Here is a 24,519-nt window from a genome sequence, read left to right on the forward strand (position 1 = left end):
TTGTAGACCACCAAGCTTTATTGTACTTGGTCAACAAGGCATGCAACAAAGGGAGAATAATGAGATGGTTCATCATTCTTTTGGAATTTGATTTCAATGTAGTTGTAAAAAAGGGCACCACACACCAAAGAGTAGATCATTTGTCAAGGATTATCTCAGAAGAACCAACAAAAGGGATAGATGATGATCTACCAGATGCATATATGTTCTCCGTAGAAATGATACCGCGTTGGTCATAAGATATGGTTTCATTGATGATCATAGCTCAAGTGGATTCTCAAATACCACTTCCTATTACACCAGGATTAATTAGGCAATTGGCTATGTATCAATTGCTAGCTAAAAGGCTACACAAATTAAATTGAGATGGAATATTGCTTTTGTGTATTAATCCTGAGTAGAAAACCCAATACCTAAGTCAAGATACATTACCATAGTAGGAATTCACTTTGCGGAAGACCAAAGTATGCAATGGATCTTGAGACTTGGAGTATTTTGGACAACCATGATGAGTGATCTTTACTCATTTGTGAAAGATTGTCCTCAATGCCAGAAACAAACACCCATACCTCATGTGACATTTTTTCAGATTTCACTTGTTCCTAAGTGGAGTAACTATCTAGTTACTTACTTATCAAGTATAACGTTTTCGGAGGATATTAATAAACACCACCAAGAGCTATTGAAATTGAAGCAAGAGACTATGCTCTTATTGGAAACCAATTGTCTCAGAGAGGAAAGGATTGACATTTGCATCTTTGTGCAAATAAGATGAATATATACCCACGCTAGAACAAGCACATGCTGGATTAGCTGGAGGTGACTTTTCTAGTGAAACTACCGCTAGAGCAATTTAAATGGCAGGCATATGATGGCCAACACTTTTTGAAAATGCCAAAGAATATGTTTTAAGGTTTTATGCATACGAACGAGCAAAAATTCCAACCAAGGTAGATAGTATGCTTTTAAGACCAATGATGGGGGCTAGAGCTTTTGCAAAATGGGGAATAGATTTTGTCGGACCAATTTAACCACCTACTTATAGAACTCAAGCTCAATATATCATTGTAGCTACAGACTATTTTGACCAAGTGGGCAGAAGCTAAGGCAACCGAGAAGAATGATGCTAGAACCACAGCCTCATTCTTCTATAAGAACGTAAGATATGAACTACCAATAGAAATTGTTAGTAATAAGGGAACTCATTTCCTCAATGAGGTAATTGAGTATCTTCTGAATGAGGTTATGGTCATCCATAACAAATTAGCTCCATATCATCCCCACAAGCAAATGGACAAGTTGAGCACATAAAGAAAATTCTTAGGTAGGTATTGACAAAAGTGGTGAGTTCAAGACGAACCGATTGGAAAATGAATCTACATGCCACTCTATGGGCTTATAGAGTTTCATTCAAGACAGATTTAAATGCTACACCCTTTAATCTTGTTTATGGTCTTGATTCCATATTACCGATAGAATTTCTATTGCCGACACTAAGGGTAGCTAAAGATCTTGAGTGGACCGACATGAATTGCCAAGAGAGGCTTGAAGATTTAGAAAATCTTGATGAGCAAAGGCTAGTAGTTGTAGCTCACATCTATGCACAAAAAATGGAAACAATTACATACATCTCTCAAATCTAGAATAATGAAAGTGTAATACTACTTCATGACAAGATGAAATGAGAGAAGAAGAGACTAATGAGAAAATAAGGATTAGATTAATCAAGAAGAGATTAATCTAATTACAATGGTTAGCACTAGCCTCTCAAGCATAGACATTAAGCTCAAGGCTAGGCCAAAGAGTGAACACTCTAGAGAGAGGGAGCTCTCAAAAGTGGATCCTCAAGAGAGGATACTCAAGAATGAAGCCTCCTTGCATAAAGGCTTCCTTTTAAGGGCTTTCACCACAGTCCCTTCTATTATGGGTTTAAGCTTGAGCCCTCAAACTACCATATACAACTTTGGAACTCCAAGTGAGCCCAAGACTTATACAAAGTGAGTGGGAAATATTGTGACATCCATAGCATATCTCCCGCTTGATGCATATTCGGTGTAGCATGTGTTAGCGGCTGCTAACATTCCCCCCTTCCTAATTTAGTGCACGTCCTCGTGTGCCGGTGAATCAAGACATGATGACATATAGACAGCAAGTCCATGGAAGAAATGTTGAGCTGCAAAATATAAGAACAAGTAATGAGCATCAAAGGCCAACAAGGATACAAAACATAAAGTACAATGAACAATCATGCAAAGTGATTTTTTTGCTTCTAAAAGATGGTGAATCATAGTAAAAAAACTAGACAACATAAACCAAAAAAACACCTAAACTATCGTGAAGATTAAACCACTTGAAATTTTAGTTTTATGCATGAACACAAGCAATCAATTATGACCCTAGGCTAATGCAAGTTCATAAACCTACTAGCCTAAAAACTATGTGATCAATCTTAATAAATCATAAGCCTATCATGTCTATGGGCTATAAAAAAGCTCCTAATCTATTAGTACTTTTTTGAAGCTTCATTGAAAAAATTAAAGCACAATCACAAGGCTACCACCCCAAGGCAAGTCTAGGTGCGACTCTCGGCTCTTTGAACCCTCAAGGTGTTCCAAAAGCCTACTAGCCTACCAAGGTGACGGCTAACCCCTATCAGCCCAGGGCATTGGTTTAGGGCCTTGACCAAGCGAGCCAAGGTGATTCCCCTTGCCTGCCAAGTGCCAATAGGGCGCTAGGCCTTACATAGACACAACATAACATAAAAATTTTCTTTCATGTGCCTAGTAGCATTTTTGCTACTTTTTCTTAACACTTTTTTGCTTCATTGATTCATTTTTAGCACTTTTTTATTGCTTTCTTTATGAGATGATTAGGGCAATTGGACTAAAGAGACTAAATCCTAATCATAGCCCTAGGTCATGTTAAAAAAAATGAATAGAGTATTAAGACTATCACTAAGAGTTTAGGACTAATGAGAAATGAACCTACATTAACCTAAGGTCAAAGCCAATCACCTATGATTAGCACACATAAAACCTAATTTTTTGATGAGTTAATTTCACAAAGCAAAGTGTTGAAACTTTAGGATGCCTAGCTTTTGAACATTAAAGAACCATAGCTTAGAAGCAAATTTTCACTTAAGCAAGCAAGAGAATGGAGAGATAAAAAGAGCAAAATCATGCAAGGATTACACCTATTCATGCTCTTTGTGCATCCTTGAGCAAGCATCCCCTTTGTAGAGAAGTCTCTTGATCCATTTTATTTGCAAAGAAGATTTTTGAAGCTAAGTGTAAACACAAGCTACAAAAGCCACTTATTGAAATCCAAAAGCACACAAAAAAAAACATTAATGAAAACCTAAAGCTAAGGTCTTGCATACCCAAATTTGCGAAAGGGAAAAAACCCAAGGGAAAAAAGTGCCTTGGTTATGCACATGATGCTCTTTGTAGCAAATTTATGCATACATATCAACAATGAGAGATAATGAGCTTCTACATAAGCAAATTTACTTGTAAAAACCTCTCCATGCATGATTCAGAAGTTTGATTAATTTCTAGCTCAATGAAATATGGAATTTAAACAAGTCAAGAGCTGAAAATAATGCAACTTTTAATGAAATGAAGTGGCTCTTCAAAGCCAAATTTCACAATTTGAAGCTCTAATAATGTTGGCTAAACACTAGCTCAAATGAAGTTTTTACATTTTTAGAGCAATCTATGAGCTAGAGATAACTGCAACTTGATGAAATGAAAATGAATGTCTCTCAATAGCCAAATTTTATACTTGAAAGCTCTTAAAAAAGTTGGGCAAAAACTAGCTCAAAACTAAAATATTTTCATTTTAGACCAAGCTAGAGTTAGAATGTATACAACTTTTAATCCAAATAATTGGAATGGCTCTAAGTAGCCAAATTTTGTATTTTTTTGCAATGATGACCCCTTCTTGGATCAATGAAAGTTCTTGTTGCCCACAACCCTTCAAAATAAAGCTCAATTGTTAGTGCCTGAAAGCATTTGTCATTCAAAGTAAGCACTAAAAATTGCACGATCAATTCCAAGCTCAAATTTTAATGCACATTCCCCACCAAGCATCTTTGAATCATTCAATGGTGGCTTGCATGCTAAAAAGAATTGATTTTATTTTGCAAAGCACTAAAGTGTAATGCCAATTGCCAAATAGATACACACAAATTTTAGAAATTTGCTCTCATGTAGCACAAGTCAAGAAAAGAGCGAGAGTATAACAGTCATAGAGTGCAGCTAGTCATGATCATTTATGAGTTAACTTAGTGGGAATTTGGCAAAGCAATAAGCTCATAAACTCAAAATGATGTAGCCCTTTGAAGGCAAAATTTGAAATTGAGTGCACAAGATGCCCTTCAATGGAAGATCCACACTTTGGAAAACCGACCAACATCTTGTTTAAAACAATCAATTTTAGTATTTGGCAATCATTTGACATTTAGCCCAAACACAAAATTTAACATAGAACACATCCATGCAAAGATTGTCTATCTTTGGTTACACAAAAAAGTTGCACGTGTGCATAAGCTCTAGCTGAGAGGGTTCCATTGACATTCAAATGAGCTAAAAAATATTAAATTCCCATATACACACAAGAGTCGAGCTAAGCAGTTAATATTGATGCAATGATCCAAGAGTCGGGGTGATAGAGCTACAGGGTGGTGAAGATGCAAGAGATGAGCCCATTTTCTAGGCAAGACTTCGGGTGGAGCTTGGTGCAGTGCCAAAAGGTGGGAACGAGCCCCCCAAATCATCATTTTTTTTTCTTTTATAGTATTTTTATTTTTATTTTATGTCGATGCCTTGGAATCGGTGGTGGTGTGCAGGCAACAGAGCGAGCCAGGGGATGCGAGGAGCTTGGCTCACTTACTTGGCTCACTTACTTGGCTCTACAAGATTAGCATGGCTTGGCATCTGGAAGAGGACACGCTGTAGCATACAAGAATTCCATTCGCGTGCGTGTTCCGCTTTCTATGCGCCATATTCGACAGCAAGGGAAAAGGGCGTGCAGGTTCTTCGGTAAAGTATGCAAGAGTGGGTTCAACAACTGCGACTCTATTTAAGGATAGGATGTGTGGTTTTGTTGTGTGTGTGTTTATGGCAAAAGGACAGGAGGTATGGGTCTGCAAGCAGTGCCAAGAGTGAGCCAATACGATGGATTGTTTGATTGTGTGTGTGAGCTGGAGCCAAGGCGGGACCCGAACATAGATGGTTTGTGTGTGTGTTTTGTGAGCGCCGAGCTAGGCATTGGCAAGGAGCAGGATGGCGAGCAGATCCGCCGCAGCAAGCGTGGGGCCATGCGTGCATCACGGGCAAATCACGACTGCAGGTAGTCCAAAAGCAGCTTATATATATAATTTGAATGGTATTTTCAAGGGAGGTTCTCACAAAGAAACTAGAAAGTGCAACATGTGGGTGTAGTGGCATGCATGAGTATGCGCTTCATAAGAGCAACGAGAGGGAAACATATGACTTGTCGAGACACGACAAATTTTGCTAAGTTATTATGCCAATTTCAATTTGATTCCACATGATTGTACACACAAATGTTGCAACTTATTCATTATCGCCACATATTAGAGTCGATTAAAACATGAATCATAATGGAAACACAGTAAAACTCCCTCATTTTGGCCTCAAACCAATTAGGACGTATATTAAGCCATGCATTGTAGATGAAAGCACTAATCATACTACATGCGAACTCAATATTCAATTTCAAAGGTGATTTCAAGCCAAGCTTTGTACACACACTAAAAAGTTCAAAATTCCTTCCCCTTTTGCATAACCATATCCAACAATCAATCATTGAAATTTTGATTACCATATCCCATATATGTCAAAAATTTATCCAAATCCAATCGGATTAGTCATTTTTTATCTACTCACACATGACTTTTGGGTATAATTGTGCACACATCTCAATGTAGCATGCCATGTTCATTTCATTTGCAAAACCCTCCCAATTATCATCATTGCAACTTGGTTACTCAATTCCAATATCCTATATCATTCAAGCTCAATGAGGCTTGCCATTTAGGTTTGCATAGCTACACAATTGATTCCGGCATTTGCACATGCACAAATCAATGAAATTTTTACCATTTTCAATAAAATTGGCACAGTGATTGCAAAGGTAATGCACATAAATCATCTTCAATTGAGTACCAATTGAATCATCCAAAGTCAATCAATCTCATATACACCGATCTTTTAGGTCTAACAATCATCATAATTGGTAATTGCTACCAATTATTCATTCCAATTTGAATACCAAATGCCATTGAGTAGACACACACACACACCCAAATTTAGACTCAAATTATATGCAAAAATTACAATCGATTCCACATTGCAATGCTCAAATTTCACACTCAATTAATCATAAGTGAATGCATACATGCATTAATTAATCATAAGTGAATGCATATATACATGCTTAATTTCTAAAAAATTAACACTATTTTGACCCAATCAAGCAATGCACACACTCAAAAATAAAGCACAAATGATCAAATTTGGCTCAATTGGCAATGCATTTAGGCTTACACCTAATGATTGCACACACTTTTCATGCAAATTTCACAATCAAAAAATCATTTAGGTGCCCTAATTGACCATCAATCATAGAAAATCAAGTGGTCTTGGATAGGCACGCACACTCAATCTTTGCCCAATTTTTTTGGCAATTAGGCTTATCCAATGCTTGAATTAGTCTAACATACACGTCATTTACATGATGCACACTCATGTATGCACACATTCAAGATTAGGTGCACACACACTTGAAATTTTTGACAGTTTTTTCCCCTTTGGTGTATGCACACACACAATGATTTTTATGCACACACATGAATTCTTGATGAGATTTAAACATTATTTGGATACACACAAAGTTCCTTAATCACAATTTGACTATCAATTTCATTCCAAGTGTATCAAAATAGGTGCAAAGTGTAGGTCAATTTGTGTTACACAGCTAATTTTTAGCAAATGAACAACATTAAACCTACCCACACAAAATTATCAAATCCGTGATTGGCAACCCGGCTAGGGCATGAAGCACGGGCCATCGATGAATGGAATAGAGGACTCAAGAGATCACCTCTCCATTGCAAGTAGAGATTAGCCATTGGAAAGACTAAACTCTAAACTACTCTAATCACTAATCCAAACAACTCCTACACACATCAATCCCACCGAAGTCCGACTTGCCATAGAGTTAGAAACCCCAAGCACACTAAAGATGAGCACACACTATTCTCACATATCAATTATGACACTTCATCAATAGCTACACACACGAGGTCATTGTGCAAGAGCCTCTAAAACCTATCTAAACAACAAAGAATAGGACACACACACCAAAATATAAAATCAAGACCCTGCAAGAATCTGTTACTTCCCTCCAAATTTGAAAGTTGAACGTCTATAGTGAAGAGATCATGTGGGATAGGCTTTCGGTGGTATTATTACACGGCTTAGCGGCGCCTGATGGACTTGATAAGTAATACTAATTGCCCCCCCCCCCCCGGGGGGGGGGGGGGTCGACGTCTGAGAAACAAAAAGTTTTACTTACTTTGACTTCCCTATTTAGGAAGTCACGCTACTCTCGTACTGTTGTTCCAACTCTCCCACCGATGAGACGGGGAGAAGCGTCCCGTAATTTTCAGCCAATTCTGTGCTTCGGCATAATTGTCGGGGGAAAGTGCTATTGCCCGTCGCCAATACTCAGCAGCCTGATCAAACCAAGCTTCCGAAATTTCTAAATCTCCTTGATAAATGGCCTGTTCCCCTCGACAAGAATGGATGATTCCTTTCCCAGTAATCTCCTCCTTCAGAACCGAACTTGGGGGTTTCCCACCCCATACGGCTCATATGACTGCACTCCCACCCTTTGGGTGAGGGATGAATCCTACTCCCGAGGTGAGGTGTGGGAAAACTAAAAATAGCCAGGTTTTCAATTCTATTCGTTCCAAATAAAACCTTTTCCGTACTCACAGCTATTGGGAAGAGAATAAAAATCTCTCCCGTCACTAACTACCCTATCTCAACATGGATCTTTCAAAATGAGAGAAATTTTTTCCTTTGGGATTTGGTACTACGCCGTGTCTCGCCACTTAGTGCTTTTTCAACTGCCTCTTCTACAGAAACGAGTTGCATAAATCTTTGATGAGCCAGCTTCATTGTATCGATCCAGATTTTCAATGAGAAATCCTTACGACGCTGCATCCCCTTATTTAGTTAAATTATCCATAGGAAGGTTAGGCCGGTTACCTCCTCCGAACTCGGATTGTTTGGAAGGGGGCTAAATCCCGCAGCTCGTGGCAACTCCCGTCTAGAAAGATGCTTGGGGAAGCCTTTTTTTTTATCGGTTGATTGATCATGAACCGAGGAGTCCCGAGGTGTAGATAGTCGCACGTGGTGGCAGATCACAGCCATATTATTAAAAGCTTGTGGCAAAAAGGAATTACGCTCCGACGCTTGAAAGTAGTATTCCAAAGCTTTTGCATGGTTACCATTACTGGTATGAATAGGACCTATATTGTGGGGTATGTAACTTCGGTCGTAAGAATCAATCTCCAAACGCATGGCTTTGTAGTAACTTCCCGAAGCTTCTGCATATTCTCCCTCTGATTGGGCCGACATCCGTTACGGTTGCTTACGCAGAAAAGCCCCGATTCAAAACCGCACGTGAAACTTCTGTATCATACGGCTCCTCCTGCCCAATTTAATTTACGAGGAAGCAATTTGAGAAGTTTCATTACTCCTGCTCTTGATAAGATTTCTAACCAGGCGGGGGTTAGTGTATGACAAAATCGGTATCTAACCATCCTTCTTACAAGGAGTTTTCTTTTTTTATTGGATCGATTGCGTTGCCGTCAATGAATTAGTGGTAGCTAAACTCCCTGGCAATTTCTTCGTTCCCAACGCTTTGTTTCTCAGAGGATTATTCACCCCGGCAATCTCCGATGATCTAAGGGATATCCAAAATACAAACGGGATGGTTGCTTGTTACCCCAATCGCAATTAGTCGTTATCGCGACTCCGGAGTTGTCGAAAACGCATAACATCTTTTGAATTAAGAGGTTGACGAAGAGTTTGTATTGCCGATTTCTCTAGTGGTGTATACCCCCTCCACGCTTACTCCTAAGATTTCCACGTATCACCAATTAACAGGTTTAACCTCCTGCTTGCTCGATACCTCGATCCGCGGGAGACGGGAGCCGTAGCTTGCGGGGCTGCATCAATCGTGGATACGCAACCGAAGGATTTGTTCGGCATTCGAAAAACACCTTTCTCAAATGTGGGCTTTTCAAATTGAGAGTTTTCTCCAATTAAGTGGGAATAGTGCTAAATTACCTCCCTTCTCGAATCGCACCATCCCTGTAGTATATAGAAGCTTCCCTCTCCCTCTTAGTAGTAGGTAGAATTCGTATGAGAATATCCGCTAGAATTGTGAAAGTTTTATCAATAAAATTATCATTTCTCTGCGACCTAGGCATAATCAAAATTACTCCTTGTTTTCTTTTTATTACTTCACCTATTACTAATCCGTCAGTTGAAATTACGGAAGAAAGGTAAGAAATCTATTTGGAGAATAACTTGGAAGAGAGAAGTAGTCGAGTGATAAGTGGAATGAGATTTTAATTGGTGTCGGAAACTTCCGTCACGTTTCACCCCTATTTCGAGGGGTACTTAGTGAAACGGATACCCGCAAATTACTTGCCACTTCATCGCCTAAAGTCATAAAATAAAATCAGAGGTTTCACTGGTGAAATATCGCAGCTCGGGGAAAGGTGGCCGAGTGGTTTAAGGTGTGGCACCGGAAATGCTATGTAGATTTCTAGCTACCGAGGGTTCGAATCCCTCCCTTTCCTATTTCTATTATTACTTTCTCGGGATACTTTTGTCTATTCCTTGAAATGTAGTTGAACAATTATCTTGGAAAAGATGAAGTCGGAATAAGAGTTTTAATCTGTTTCCGGATACGGATAAAAAGGAGTTGAAAGAATACTTCAACAAAAACGATAGATGGGGGCTACTCTATCTCTTCACTTCGGTATCAAATGGACCGAAATAGCGCATAACTATAACTGGGAAACAACGTCGTGGGCCAAATCAACTTTTTTTTTAATCGGAAAATATTCCGTCACCCTCGAAACTAGAAGAGAAGGTTTTTAAATTTCAAGACTTAGAGGATTAAGAGGTAGACGGAATAGCTTTTCATGACTTTCTGCTAATCCGCCCCCCAACTTGCATCATTCGGAGTTTTCCAACTAAGTATTTTCAGGACAAATATCTACAAAGTATTTGATTGAATCGAATAAAAGCTTCTTCTACTAAGCTTTTCGAGAGTAATACTCAACAACTAACAATTCATTGATATCCAAATTGACGGATTCCCGGTTGACCAGATGGTTGACTAATCCCGTTGGTTCACCCGTTTTCGAAATAGACAGAGTTAGGTGATCTGGTACTTCGTTCCCACTGAGAGACTCACTCTTCGGAGCATTGGCAGAAGTTGGTCGGTTCCGAATACTGATAATATCCCTAGGTTTACATCGATAGCTTGGTATATCCACAACGCGATGGTTTACCAAAATATGTCTGTGACAAACCAGCTGTCGGGCAGCGGGAATTGTGGAAGCCATGCCTAACTGAAAAATAATATTATCCAGACGCATCTCAAGCAGTTGCAACGGAACTTGACCTGTCGAACCCCTAGTTCTTCTAGCAATGCGAACATATCTTAGTAATTGGCGTTCTGTCAATCCATAGTTAAGACGTAATCTCTGTTTGGCTTCCAAACGCACGCAGAATTGAGAAATCTTTCTCGACGTTGATTGGTCAACAGCAAGTCGAAATTCCCCCAAGTTAGACGTATTACTCTTACCCGTACCCGTAAGTCCTGGCAAATTTTTTAGACGACGCATCAATTTTAGACGAGGTCCTCGATACCGAGACGTAAAAACTCCTTTTCTATAAAATAAAATGAATGTTTTCCAAGTGGCAAAAAAAAAACTATGGGGTCGGCACGGAAATATTATTCATATCCACCACCAAATTTGGTAGAAGTTAATTGAAAATAGTATCTGTAGAAATCATAACATATAGTTAAAAAAATTGATAAATATCCACTTCGACTTGTTAAAAGTATTTGAATAGAAAGATGGGTGGAGTAGACGGAGATTCATTACTGGTGCATACAAAAATTTGTACTGAATGAGATGAATACGTTATGGCATATACATTTACATAAAGATTCTGTAAAGGAAACTTGCATATAGTAATGTGACAGGTGTATTGCTTCGAGTACTGTGTCCATATATACTTACTTTAGTGCTGAAGAGAAAAAAAAAAGTGGAGGATAAGTCAATTGTTGCCAATTGATAGACAGAGTTTCTCGTGCGTATTCCCATTCTTAGCGAACGGGAGGCAAGGTTGGGAAAGAGCGCTGTAGAACAGAAGCGAAAAAAGTAGAATGTTTAGATTAGACATGCGCATATTTGTACATATGTGCTAATCTTTCCCACTTGATGACTTTTCACCTGGATAGAATGGAAGCAAGTTGACAAATAAAAGGAAAGTGCACCAAAATTACTTTGAACTTTCGATAATGAGGAAATATCTAGGTATTTTCCTTCGCGGTTCCTTGGGGCCTAAAGGTGGGGATATGGCGAAATGGTAGACGCAGCGGACTCAATCGGATTGAGCCTAGGTATGGAAACGTATCAAGTGGCAACTCCCAGATTCAGGGAAACCTGGGATTATTCAGCAGGCAATCCTGAGCCAAATCCCGTTCCACGTTGTGGAGTAGTGATCAGATCGCTAAAAAAGCGGGATAGGTACAGAGACTCGAAGGGGGTTATTCTAGCGGGCGAACTATTAATAACTAGTTTTCAAATATTGAAATGTTCGATGTGGTTGGCCGCATGAGGTAAAGCAGATAGAAAGATTGAAGTGGAGTTGGGAAAAAGGATTTCAGTCTTCGGAAGCAAGCTCATTTTAATGAGCTTAAAAAAAGCAGTCATACGCGGAATCGGGCCAATATTCAGTCTCAAAAGCACTAAGTATACCTACTATCTCATATTGGTGCCGCCAGTTCTGACATCTCCCCCCCCACCCGTCCTACCTAAGATCTCATCACATTTCTACGACTACTCTTCCCCCCTCAACGGATGAACCGGCAACAAATCTAATTTTTTTTTTTCGCGAATAAAGGTAGAGCCCCATTCTACAAAGTTACCTATAATATAGGAGTGACGCAAGTTGCAGTAGAAGGAAAATCCGTTGGCTTTGGCCGTGAGGGTTCGATTCCCTCTATCCCCAGCAGTGAAACGTATTGGTTTTTTCATTTTCATTAGCATCAAATCCGATTGATCTAATTGCAATCAAAATTTGGGAAATCAATTTAAACCCGCTTGTTTTACCCATCAACGCATTTTGCAGATCAGCCATTCAGGCAGTTCAAATCCCTGAATGGCTTGATCAAACCCGAGTCTTCGGGTCTTACAGACAGCGTTAAACAAATCGGCAGAAACAAAATTGCAAATTTGATGAGTTGGGCAAAGACCCGAAAGCAAAGTTGCCTAATCTAAACTGTTTTGAAAACGAAACCTATACAAGTTGGCCGGGATAGCTCAGTTGGTAGAGCAGAGGACTGAAAATCCTCGTGTCACCAGTTCAAATCTGGTTCTTGGCAACTAAGAGAGAATTTTTTTCCCAAGTTGAGAAAACTGGTTTGAACCTATATTATAGGAACGAAATCCTCCTGGGAAAAGCTAGTTAGAAACTGAGATATTTTTGAATAACTGGATGAATCATTTGAGCTCCAATTTTGCCTGAAATTGCGTAATAGGTTGGGTAGAAAAAAGTTTTAATACTGAGTTTCTCCGTTTCTATTCAATTTAGTAGGCATCTTGTAACTCGTAGAAATTGGGTACCACGTAATCCTTACGGAGCGGCCAGCCAATCCAACTTTCAGGCATTAGTATACGCCTAAGGTACGGATGTCCTTGATAAATTATTCCTAACATGTCATAAGATTCACGTTCCTGGAATTCGGCACTTTTCCAAACCCAATAAACCGAAGGTATTTGAGGATTTGTTCTTGAAACAAAGACTTTTGCACATATTTCCTCGGGTTGATCCGACTGGTCTTGCATCTGAGTCAAGTGATACACACTAACTAGAGACCCCCCCGGCGTTGCGTCGTAAGCACATTGAGACCGTAGATAGTTGAATCCGTAAGCATATGGGGCAACAGCTGTAGACAACCACTCTTCCGACTTGACTTCCAAAATCTCGACACCTCTGTAGTCGTAACCCAAAGGTCGATGTGAGAAATTGTGTTTGGTTAACCAGGCAGATAATCGACCTCGCGTTTTTAGATTAAACTTCTCTTTATCAACGGTGTTCATGTTAGTTAGCACCTCTTTATGTTCTGCTGATCCCTCCAAAAAGAGTAGAATTAATCATTAAATTGCTGATTTTAATTCATCGTGTTCATTTGCAAACTTTTGACAATTTTCCGAAAAATTGGCTGGCGCCAATTTCGTACCACAATTTTCTCTATCCCAATTGTATTTTCCGGCACAGGTGCCCGGTACGAGATTAAGTTGGTGGCTTATACTAAAGTACTTCGTTCGGATGGGGCGAGACGCCCGGTTCACAAATCTGTTTCGAGCAATTTTCTTGCGGAGTTTCGTTACGGCATCCATGATAGCTTCGGGTTTGGGCGGGCAACCCGGCAAATGAATATCGACAGGAATTAATTTATCTACCCCGCGAACGGTACTGTAGGAATCCGTACTAAACATCCCTCCCGTAATAGTGCAAGCTCCCATAGCAATTACATACTTTGGTTCGGGCATTTGTTCATAAAGTCTTATCGGAGATGGGGCCATCTTCATTGTTATGGTACCAGCGGTGACAATTAGATCCGCCTGTCTAGGACTAGATCTAGGTACCAGACCATACCGGTCAAAATCAAATCGCGAACCTATTAGGGAAGCAAATTCAATGAAGCAACAACTGGTACCATATAAAAGGGGCCATAAGCTTGAGAGTCTGGACCAGTTAGAAAAATCACTAATACTAGCCATAAAAATTGAGTCTGACATACCCCCCTGAAGAGGCAGCTTTGACATCGAATTTGAGAAAGAGTCTTCACCTTTGTATTCAATTTTCCTTATGTTCTTTTTATCTAAATGGTCGGAAGTTAACACCATTCCGATGCTCCTTTTCGCCAAGCATAAACCAAGCCGACGATTAGTATAAATATGAATACAATTGCTTCGACGAATGCAAATAAGCCCAATTCCTCGAAAGATGTAGCCCAGGGATAAAGAAATACGGTTTCGACATCGGAGACCGTAAATACCAAGGCAAACATGTAATGACGTATCTGAAATCGAATCCAAGTGTCTCCCTTTGGTTCAATACCTGACTCGTAACTTGTTGACTTTTCTGGCCCCTCCCGGGGGGGGGCGGCAAACCTGGTAATAGAAAAAGCCAAAAGTGGAATAGATATACAGACTAATAGAAAAATCCGGAAAGAGTCATATTGGTGAGATAAAAACATCCACATACTCCTTTCTTCCCGATAATTACCGCTCTTTGATCCATCTAGGCAGGTTTACCACCTACAACCTCTCCAGAGAAGTGGGTTAGGTGTACAGTCCGCTTCTGTTGGTCACTACTAGAGCTAGTAATTACCACATTGAAATTGAAGATAAGCAGGAGATGTAGTTTCATTATTTCGATTTTCTTTTTTTTTTTTTTTTTTTTGAAAAAAAAAAATGAAGGCTACTTACTATTAGTATAGTAAGTACTCCGAGTCGATTGCGTGACATGCACATCGAATTAATTACCTGCTACAAGCAGGAATTGATCCAAATTACCCTTTATGGGTAACATTGGTTTAATGTATGAAGTTGATTAATTTAATTAATTAGGCATATAACTTAAACTGATTGAGCGGATCCTGACCTACCAATCATTCTTTATACCCAGCTTTTCTCTTTCCAAACAGATTAGGGCTATACGGATTTGAACCGTAGACATTCTCGGTTATGCAGATCGGAATAGAAAAACAAATTCTTAAACTGCTTGTTGAACCCAACATGCCACTTTCGCGGCATCGGGCTCTTTAACCAACTGTTCCCCAACCTAATTGGAGGGCAAACAAGCGCTGATATACCAACCTTCGTTTCACAGATAAGTGAGGAGAGATGGTTCCGGATGCTCGATTAATCCTTTTCTTTTACAGATATTCCTTCAAATTAGAAAATTGGGAAGAACTACATGATGAATAAGAACTGAATTAAGCAATCCCGAAGTATTTTGATAAGATTATAAGTTATGTGTTGACACAGGTTTGTCTCTGCTGGGCAGAAATCCAGCTCGCAAGCCTAAATAGTCTCTGTCGCTTGGAGAAGCTAGCTTCGCGAAACCTCCTACACCCGAAAGTTCGTGAAACGAGGAAGAGATTTCGTGTGGTCCTCACATTGTCCAACCATTTGTAGCATTGGAGAAACCAATTATCCACCATATCAACTTTCTGAAATCGATTTGCAATTGATTTGTCTGTCATGCTACTGTTCCTTTGTGGAAAAAAAAAAGTAAGGCAGAGATAGGTCATGCATTGTCTTGTTTTTGCATGAGTCGTTGGGTTTCGACCAATCTTCCAAAAAAACGTCGGCGCACGTGTAAGCGAGGCGCTCTACCGCTGAGCTATAGCCCTTGACAAAACCACTTGGGTAACAATCATGTTACTTGTAACAACTCACCTTTGTCAAGTAAATTAATGGACGGTAAGCGATAAAGTGTATAACCAGTATTTTTTTTTTTCTAGTTCTAGAACTAGAACTTGCTTCGAGCCACTTCTCGCGGGTATAATGAATTCACGCATGTGAATATGTGTCTATCTATGTATAGATACTGAGATATGCAAAAAAAAACTATCTAGTGACAGACCCAAAAATCGTAACTTGAACGCATAGATATTTGACATCGGCCTACTTAACTCAGCGGTGAGAGTATCGCTTTCATACGGCGAGAGTCATTGGTTCGAATCCAATAGTAGGTAACACTTATTAGATACCGCGACTACTAAATAGGCATCGAATCGGTACCTAATAAGATTAGTCGGTACCTAATAAGATAAGTTTTCACTGTTTGCAAGATTTGTTGAACGCGGAGCACCGTAACACTATTAAAATACGGGATTCTTGCACCGAATTGGGAATATCATATTAGGTTTACAAAAGAAAAGACAAACTAAACGATAGTTGAAGCTTCCAATCTGGCTTTAGCTCTTTTAAATGTCAAGTTGGCTTCTATTAGCTTTCTCCTGCCTTCTGCTTCAGCTAACTCGGCTTGAGCCGTTTGAAAACTTTTTCGAGCTTCCTCAGGATCAATTTCGCTAGCTCTCTCTGCCTCGTTGACTAATATTATCACTCGATTATTATCTATCATGGCGAAGCCACCCATCGGTGCCATTGCAGACCATTGCTTATCACTACGTATTTTTAAAACCCCCATATCCAAAGCTGCAAGGAGGGGTGCATGATTAGGTAGTATGCCAATCTGACCACTATTGGTGGATAAAATAATTTCCCATACCTCAGAATTCCAAACTATTCGATTAGGAGCCATTACACAAAGACTTGATACCATACCTCTTATTGACCCCCCGCTTGCAAAGCCGCGGCTTTTGCGGCGGCTTCATCAATATTGCCAACTAAATAAAAAGCTTGCTCGGGGAGATTATCCAACTCTCCAGGAAGAATCATTTGAAATCCCTTAATTGTTTCTGGTAAACTAACATATTTACCCGGAGAACCCGTGAATACTTCCGCTACAAAAAAAGGTTGTGATAGGAAACGCTCTATTTTTCGAGCTCTAGCTACAGTCAAACGGTCCTCTTCGGATAACTCGTCTAGTCCGAGAATAGCTATAATATCTTGAAGTTCCTTGTAACGCTGCAAAGTTTGCTTAACCCCTTGTGCCGTCTCATAATGCTCCTCACCTACAATCCAAGGCTGCAACATAGTTGAAGTCGAATCTAACGGATCTACGGCCGGATAGATACCTTTTGCCGCTAAGCCCCTCGAAAGCACAGTTGTAGCATCTAGATGTGCAAATGTTGTAGCGGGGGCTGGGTCAGTTAGATCATCTGCAGGTACGTAAACAGCTTGAATGGAAGTTATTGACCCTTCCTTAGTAGAAGTAATTCTTTCCTGTAAAGATCCCATTTCTGTCCCAAGGGTCGGCTGATAACCCACGGCCGAAGGCATTCTACCAAGTAATGCTGAGACCTCCGACCCCGCCTGAACGAAGCGAAAAATGTTGTCAATGAACAGAAGTACATCTCGCTTATTGATATCTCGGAAATATTCCGCCATTGTTAGAGCAGTTGAGCCAACTCTCATACGAGCTCCCGGTGGTTCATTCATCTGACCATAAACCAAAGCCACTTTTGATTCCGATATATTTTGTTCATTAATAACTTTTGACTCTTTCGTTTCCATGTAGAGGTCATTACCCTCACGTGTACGTTCCCCCACCCCGCCGAATACAGATACACCTCCATGAGCTTTCGCAATATTGTTGATTGATTCCGTGATAAGAACTGTCTTCCCAACTCCGGCTCCGCCAAATAAACCAATTTTTCCACCTCGACGATAGGGGGCCAAAAGATCTACAACTTTAATCCCCGTTTCAAAAATCGATAGCTTGGTATCCAATTGGGTAAATGCCGGAGCGGATCTGTGAATTGGAAATGTTGCACTATTTTGAACGGGACCCAAATTGTCTACGGGTTCACCGAGGACATTGAATATTCGGCCGAGAGTAGTTTCACCAACGGGAACACTTAGAGGAGCTCCCGTATCAACAGCGCCCATACCTCTCATTAAACCATCTGTGGCACTCGTGGCTACGGCTCTTACTTCATTGTTACCTAACAATTGTTGAACTTCACAAGTAACATTAATCTCCTGGCCCGCCGAGTTTCGTCCTTTGACTACTAGTGAGTTGTAGATGCTAGGCATTTCCCCAGGGGAAAAAGCTACATCCAATACTGGTCCAATGATCTGGGTGATGTAGCCCACGTTTTTTTCCACCAATTCAGAAATTTCGAAAAGGGGAGAACTGATTTTCATAACTGTTTCGGTGTGTTTCCTTTATTCTTTATTTAGTTGCTGAATCGATAGAAGTATGTGGTATTTCGCCGCCAATTGGTCGTTTGATAAGAATAGAGGTCCACTCATTTTACCTTTACTTGCCCCCCCCCCCCAATTTGGGAATGGGTCTACAAAAAAATAAGATGAAGCGATAAAAGGAGTCTGGGATTGAAAAGAGTTTTTTGTTTTTTCACGACCTAAATACCCGCGAAATTAGTGCTCCATCTAGCAAATTTTTACTATGGGTTCATTTGTTTTTTCTCTTTCCGGATCTTCCAGACGTAAGGGGGACCAATCCTTAGTTAGTTTGTAATCCACGCACCAGTCTAACCACGAACGGATTCCCGAGTCAATGTCTCGGGGTAGAACGAAATGACCCTCGTTTAGCAGTTTATGTGGGAAACCGTGATGATTAGTTGCACCCCGCATCGGACGCGGTATAAAATAATAATGTTCCATTTCCAAAGTGGATTCTTCACAGGTATACGTATTGTGTGGAGGTTGAATTCCCAAACCCACCTCACGTCTTACGTCGAAATACTCTACCTATGCCGAGCAGATCTCCTCATTACAAGATTTACTATTTCAGTCATAGGGAGGAACAAACTCATGTCGCCACAAACGGAGACTAAAGCAGGTGTTGGATTCAAAGCTGGTGTCAAAGATTACCGATTGACCTATTACACTCCCGAATACAAGACCAAAGACACTGATATCTTAGCGGCTTTCCGAATGACTCCACAACCTGGAGTACCGGCTGAAGAAGCCGGAGCTGCAGTAGCTGCAGAATCTTCAACGGGTACATGGACTACGGTATGGACAGACGGACTTACTAGTCTTGATCGCTACAAGGGCCGGTGCTACGATATCGAACCCGTAGCTGGAGAGGAGAATCAGTATATTGCATATGTAGCTTATCCCCTGGATTTATTTGAGGAAGGTTCCGTCACTAATATGTTGACTTCTATTGTAGGAAATGTCTTTGGCTTTAAGGCCCTACGCGCCTTGCGTCTGGAAGACTTACGAATTCCTCCCGCTTATTCCAAAACTTTTCTAGGCCCCCCTCACGGTATTCAGGTGGAAAGGGATAAACTAAATAAATATGGACGTCCCCTATTGGGATGTACAATCAAGCCAAAATTGGGCTTGTCCGCCAAGAATTATGGTAGAGCCGTTTATGAGTGCCTCCGCGGTGGACTTGATTTTACAAAAGATGATGAAAACGTGAATTCCCAACCGTTTATGCGATGGAGAGATCGATTCTTATTTGTAGCAGAAGCTCTCTTCAAATCCCAGGCCGAAACCGGCGAAATCAAGGGACATTACTTGAATGCCACTGCGGGTACGTGTGAAGAGATGATGAAAAGAGCTGTTTTTGCTAGAGAATTGGGTGCACCAATTGTCATGCATGACTACCTGACGGGGGGGTTTACTGCAAATACCAGCTTAGCCTTCTACTGCAGAGACAATGGGCTACTTCTGCACATCCACAGGGCGATGCATGCTGTCATCGATAGACAGAAAAATCACGGTATACATTTTCGTGTATTAGCCAAGGCATTACGCATGTCCGGTGGAGATCACATCCATGCTGGAACTGTAGTGGGCAAATTGGAAGGCGAACGAGAAGTTACCCTAGGATTTGTCGACTTACTCCGCGACGATTACATTGAAAAGGATCGTAGCCGTGGCATCTATTTTACCCAAGATTGGGTATCCATGCCAGGTGTATTCCCCGTAGCTTCGGGAGGTATCCACGTTTGGCACATGCCTGCCTTAACCGAAATTTTTGGGGATGACTCCGTCCTACAATTTGGCGGGGGAACATTGGGACACCCCTGGGGAAATGCACCCGGTGCCGTAGCTAACCGAGTTGCATTAGAGGCTTGCGTACAGGCCCGTAATGAAGGCCGCGACCTCGCCCGCGAAGGTAACGAAATCATCCGTGAAGCTAGTAAGTGGAGTCCAGAATTAGCTGCCGCATGCGAAATATGGAAAGCAATCAAATTTGAATTTGAGACAATTGATACGTTGTAAATAAGTGCAAATTGCCAAATTTCTTTGCTTTGCTCTAGCACCTGTCCGGAAAGAGAAATGATTATGAGACATACTAGGAGTATCAGGAAATAAATTTTCTTACTGATATTCCTGGTACTTCCAAGTTAGGTTGGTGGCTAAATAAGGGTAAGCGCGTGTATTCAAAACACAGATCCGAGGGTTCGAATCCCCACCAATTCATATCAAAAATGAGAGAGAATAATTAACGGCCCTATGTCGTACTTGATAATGATTTACTTGGTCATCCAATTTCATTATGTATGATTTCCAATATATTGTTTTACTCGTTTCATTGGATAATTGGAATTAAACACCTAAAATATGACTGATTAAGTAGCTGAAACAATTAGCAAATCTTCAATCTTTGTCAATGAACTCGGAGCTAGTCCCAATTTGCTGGTACCCTCCTCAATTGAACGAAGATTCCGCCGCTTCAAGAAAGAAAGAAATTGGGGATTTGTTTGTTATACAAGCTAACAAAACGAATGAGGAGATTGTTACGTCTGTAATAAATTGGTTTGAAGATAGGCAAAAATTTGGTGGATTAATTGGAGCTTTTCTTGAAGAAGCTACAAGAAGCTCTATGACAAATGAGAGAGATAGACGAATAAGCGTCAACGCAAACAAGGGATTATGGGCTCGGTGTGATAACTGTGGAAATATGCTTCATGTAAAATTTTCGAAACAAAATAGAAGTGTTTGTGAAGAACGCGGTTATCATCTTTCGATGAGTAGTATGGAAAGGATCGAACTCTCAATTGATCCTAACACGTGGATTCCTTTGGATGAAGACATGTCCGCAAGAGACATTTTAAGTTTCTCTGACGAGGATTCTCATGAAACTCGTATACTTCTTTCCCAAGAAAAGACAGGTTTAACCGATGCTGTTCAAACAGGTATAGGATATCCGAATGGAACACTTATAGCACCTGGCGTTATGGACTTCCATTTTATGGGAGGAAGTATGGGTTCCGTAGTGGGTGAAAAAATTACTCGTTTAATTGAATATGCCACTCAAAGGCTTCTGCCACCAGTTTTGATTCGTGCCTCTGGGGGAGCGCGTACGCAGGAAGGGACGTTGAGCTTGATGCAAATGGCTAAAATTTCTTCTGTTTTGCAACTCTATCAGGTTCAAAATAAATTGCTTTACATATCCGTTCCTACTTATCCAACCACAGGTGGTGTTACTGCCAGTTTCGGGATGTTGGGAGATATAATTATTGCCGAATCTAAAGCCTATATCGCATTTGCAGGTAAGAGGGTAATTGAATAAACGTTGCGCCAGAAGATACCTGACGGTTTTCAAGCAGCTGAATCTTTATTTGATAACGGGCTACTCGATTCAATCGTTCCACGTAATCTTCTGAAGGGTGTTTTGAGCGAAATATCTGGGCTTTACTTATCAGTTCCTTATAACAAGAATTGAGGAAAGGAAGGTTTAATTTGTTCTTGTACCACTTCCCGCGGATACGTATCTTATCTATTTACCAAGGGACGTTCCTTTGCCGTCGGTGTATTTCTCAAAGAATCCCGTGAGACAAAATATTTTAATTAAATTTAATTTTGTAGATTGGGAAGCCCTTCCCTTTAAGGGACGGAGGGAATATCATTAGGTACTAGAGGGAGTAGTAGAACGGAAATACGTTGCCGTATAAATATTTTTTTTTTTTTTGCGAGGCAATTTCACCATGACAGCATCTTACCTACCCTCCATTTTAGTACCACTAGTAGGTATATTGCTTCCAGCAGTTACAATGGCCTCTCTTTTCCTATATATAGAACGGGATGAAATCCTGTAATCTTCTCCCGAGATAGACTGAAAGTGGGTCTGCCACTCTGCTCTTCCTACAAAGTAAATTACCTATCTATCTTTAGCCAAACCCCAATCGGGGTGACCCCCATCGCCTAATACCCCTGCCTGATTTTTCCGCCAGTCAAATATGTTGGTTGATACTATCGCAATCTATGTCTCATTCTCGCTTTCAATAGAATTGGGATATAGATTGATCATCTATTGACAAGTGGAATAATTCACTTTGAAAGAGTTGACAAATCATAAACTATAGCTGCAACTTATTCCTTTATCGCCTGATGCAGGCGAAATAGAAGTAGACAAATGGACGGCAGAACAAAAGGGAGGTAGAAATAAATCCAACGATAAAATCAAAGCATTTATTACGCAATTTGAGGAAATAATAATGATGAATTCCCGCCCTACATGGATCCAAGTAGAGTTCATAAGAGGATCACGTACGTTTGTAAATTTGTGTTGGGCCTGCATCCTCGTCTGTGGAGCAACAGGTTTTTTACTCGTTGGATTTTCTAGTTGCATTGGCAAAGATCTGATCCCCATACTTTCGTCCAAACAGATTGCATTTATTCCCCAAGGTCTTGTAATGTGTTTTTACGGGATTGCCGGCCTCTTCCTTGGATTATATCTATGCTGTACCGTTTTTTGAATGTGGGGAGCGGATATAACTATTTTGATAAGCGGGAGGGTATTTCTTCCATCTTTCGATGGGGCTTTCCTGGTAAGAACCGCCGTATACACATCCGACTCATACTGGGAGATATTGAAGCGGTTGGTTTAAGAAGTCAAGAAGGTCTTTTTCCAAGTCGGATTCTCTACCTAAAAGTGCGGGGTCGGCAAAGTATTCCTCTCACCAGAATCGGCGAAAATTCAACTCCGGAGTATATGGAGGAAAAAGCTGCCGAGCTTGCTCGTTTCTTACGTATATCAATCGAGGGATTTTGAAATTCAATCTGAAAATCCTATTTTTTTTTTACGGAAATTTTTTGCGAAATAGTGCAAAAGGGCGATAAGAAAGAAAGATTTTGAGCATATTTTAGAGAAATAGAAAATAACTTAATTTTAAAATGAGAATTTACCTGACGCGTCTCCTATTTTGTTTTGCAAATTTTCTCCCAAGGTTAATGGAGAATTAATGTATGAAATTATGTCAGTGGAAACGGACACTTATCCGATGGTTTTTAAATACCCCACATCGTTCTTTGGATAGAGCTTATGAAGCTAGTAAGCATCTGCAACCCAATTTCCGTCTTTTACACAACTGAAGTTATTTTCCATGGCGGCGGGTAATTCTTCATGGGCCCGAGCAGCTTTTACTTTTAAAGCTACGGTTTTCAAAAAATCTAGATATGTCATATATTACAGTCTTCTGGAACACAGATTTAGTCTATCTCTTTGGGGAATACTTAAATATTCAGGGATTTATTTTTGTACGGAGATCCTTCGGTCATTTCCGAAAAAGCGCTGCAAATCCCATCCCTATCGTGTAGACGGCTATCCGGCAGGAAGTTGTTTAGATCCGCCTCTGCATGAACCTCTAGATACTTCAACTCCCAAGAAGATATCTTTAGTGTCTTGTTCTAATTCTTACATGCGTAACAAAACAGATAATGGAAAGGTAGGATCTAGGAATGTATCGGAATACAAACTCGAAGGCGATTTTGCCTCTACAAGTAAATCCATTTATTACAAGTTAAATAATCTGGAGAAAATGAATAGAAAATTAGCTTGGATCGAAGCCGTTTCGAGTGAGTTTTCTTTTTGGGAAAAACTTCGTTCCAAACAAATCTTTCCATTTCAAAATGAAAAAGATTTGATTGCAGAACCGTTTAACTACGAATTAGCAGTTTCTCACCGCCGTCCAGTAATTTACGAGTCAATTAGTTTGGTGCCTCGGTCTGTAACTCGTACCTTATCCAGATTCAAGGCGGAGTTAACAAATCAATCAAATTTAAATTTATCAGTCCATAATAAATTTGATTTAGCTAAGAACCAAGCCTCTGTTTCCCTCCAATATGTTGGATTCCTTCTCTTTCTTTTCCCGATTCAAATTGCTATAGAAAATTGGTTTTTGGAACCCCGGATTAGGGGTTGGTGGAACATACGTCAAATCCAATTATTTTCAAACGTGTTTCAGGAAGAAAACGCTTTGAAGCAGCTCCGAGAAGCAGAGGCATTATTCCGGTTAGACGATGTGATTGGCAACTTGGCAGATACGCAGTTGCAAAATTTTGATACGGATGCGCGCAACGAAACTACTCGATTAGCAATGACGTATGACGAGCTAAATATTCAGCTACTACTGCGGCTAGCAACCAACGCAATTAGCATTGCCACTTTATTTCCCCTACTGATATTCGGGCGAAAGAGACTCGCGGTTTTAAATTCCCGGATTCAAGAGTCATTTTATAGTTTAAAATGACACAATGAAGGCGTT

The 24,519-nt window shown here is 40.3% G+C and overlaps 2 non-coding genes across 2 annotated transcripts; both read left to right on the forward strand.

Moving 5' to 3' along the window:
• The first annotated feature begins 9,817 nt into the window (after nt 1-9,817).
• On the forward strand, nt 9,818-9,904 carry TRNAS-GGA (transfer RNA serine (anticodon GGA)). Its single transcript has one exon. It is a non-coding gene; the product is annotated as a tRNA-Ser (tRNA).
• Nucleotides 9,905-12,656: 2,752 nt separating this feature from the next.
• TRNAF-GAA (transfer RNA phenylalanine (anticodon GAA)) lies at nt 12,657-12,729 on the forward strand. The gene has a single exon. It is a non-coding gene; the product is annotated as a tRNA-Phe (tRNA).
• Nucleotides 12,730-24,519: the final 11,790 nt, after the last annotated feature.

The sequence above is a fragment of the Adiantum capillus-veneris genome, unplaced genomic scaffold (assembly GCF_014529385.1).
Source record: "Adiantum capillus-veneris isolate H3 unplaced genomic scaffold, ASM1452938v2 Hic_scaffold_33, whole genome shotgun sequence".
Classification (NCBI taxonomy): Eukaryota; Viridiplantae; Streptophyta; class Polypodiopsida; order Polypodiales; family Pteridaceae; genus Adiantum; species Adiantum capillus-veneris.